The 1,729-nt window shown below is 40.7% G+C and overlaps 1 protein-coding gene across 1 annotated transcript in view; it reads left to right on the top strand.

Moving 5' to 3' along the window:
• The window catches only part of Adamts9 (ADAM metallopeptidase with thrombospondin type 1 motif 9), a 170,842-nt gene that overhangs the window by 150,240 nt on the left and 18,873 nt on the right, over positions 1-1,729 (top strand). The gene's annotated exons all lie outside the window — the stretch shown is intronic.

The following is a 1,729-nucleotide window of genomic DNA, read 5'->3' as shown; positions in this document are numbered from 1 at the left end:
GAGAGAGAGAGAGAGAGAGAGAGAGAGAGAGAGAGAGAGAGAGAGAGATGTTATAGTGCTTGGAATTGAACCCAAGGCCTCATGCATGCTAAACTTTTTCTTAAAGTATTTTTTTGAGAATTTCATATGAACAGTGCATTTACATTATTCTAACCTCTCCCTCTCTGATGTGCTTTTGAAAATGTGTATTGGTAGATAAAAAGTCCAGAAGGAGTTTTTTTTTAATATCAATGGGTATTTTATGGTTTTAAATAAATTAATATTGGAACTGGTCCATNGCAAATTTGTAAGATGCTTATGGGTTTCCTTTGACTCTGTTAATTTTGGGCTACTAGAAGAGTTTCAGCAAGTTTACATTTACTCAGAGCCAAGTCGCATCTCTGTTGCTGNAGATTCATAATGTCCAAGTCCAAGGAACTCATCACCCATGAGGAGAATAAAACATAAACAACCATGATATTCTAGAAGTCCCGTTAGACTGAGTCTTGGGGCTCTGTCNGTGTCTTGATTCCAACTGCTAGCTCTACTGCAGATGTATAAAATTTGTGATGTGCATACTAGCAATGCAAGTTTGGCATCTTCAGCCCTTTATGCCCATATTACAATAATTTGCTTTCTTGCCTCTTCCAAGGTTCAACCCTTGGGGAAATGCTGTTAGTAAACCTGGGCTAATCATGCAAAATGACCAGTGGTCTTTGCAAGAAGCTTCAGCACTTGGAGCAAAGGACAAACCTGAGGAATCTTCTACAAGACAGGAAACCCAACCCACTGCTTCCTTTGGTTCCTAGGAGGTTTTTTGCAAAACTGTTGTTAGGCTGTGGTGGGAATTCTCCACTTATGAGCACCCAGAAGCGTGGGCATTGGGATTGGAGGGAACATTCAAAATCCCAGGCCCTGTCTCTGAAGGACGAATGGATTTGTCCCCANCCACAGATTCATCCAAACTCCTGTGAACTTTCTTCTAAGGAAGAAGTATTCTCAAGGTGTTTTGTGTGCCTTGAACTTTAGGACATCAGGGGTAAGCATCTCAGAGTCATGGCACGGGTGCCCCATGGGAAGAGAGAAAAGCAGNAAAGGACATAACGCTTGAAGGAAGGGGTGTTTCCTCCATCACCAAGGAACCCTAAATGTTTGTGGTGCAGGTTTTTCGGAGTGTGGATAGCTCCACGCATCCTGTCAGTGTGGCTTGCATTTCAGTGGCTAAGAGGCTGACCCTGTCCTGCCTTCTTCAACTGTCTCAGGATTTCCTCATTTCTATGTGCATATCCTTCGGGAAGTTAATTCTTCAGTAAATGAAGGGTAATTTGTTTTNATTTATTTTAATAACTCAGAGACAAGAACTCATTTACTAAGTTCTGATAAGAAGCAATTGCTAAGGAGGAAAAGTCTATGCCAGGGAGAGGATTTATATTTTTCCCTCAGACAATACTTCCTACTCTATTGGGCTCCTTAAAAATTTATTGGGCACTAACTGTACTTATGAAAAACATGAGGGTTTTTTCCCAACTCGATTTTCCAGGGAAGGGTTTATGGGTAGCCTGATTGTGTGCAGTAGTCTGCAACTTCATGGTTGCTTTGACATCAAAGCAGAAGGATGCCTCATTTGAGCCTCTTTTTTTTTTCCCTCTTCATCCTTTGTCTTTATTTTAAAAGCTTATTTTTCAGTACAAGTAAATTCCCTGAACCATCATCCATGGCTAGAATATGGTTTTGTTTTGTTTTGTTTTGT

This window comes from Mus caroli, chromosome 6, assembly GCF_900094665.2.
Source record: "Mus caroli chromosome 6, CAROLI_EIJ_v1.1, whole genome shotgun sequence".
Lineage (NCBI taxonomy): Eukaryota > Metazoa > Chordata > Mammalia > Rodentia > Muridae > Mus > Mus caroli.
The sequence above is the reverse complement of the archived record's forward strand: the minus strand, read 5'-3'. Positions and strand labels throughout refer to the sequence as shown.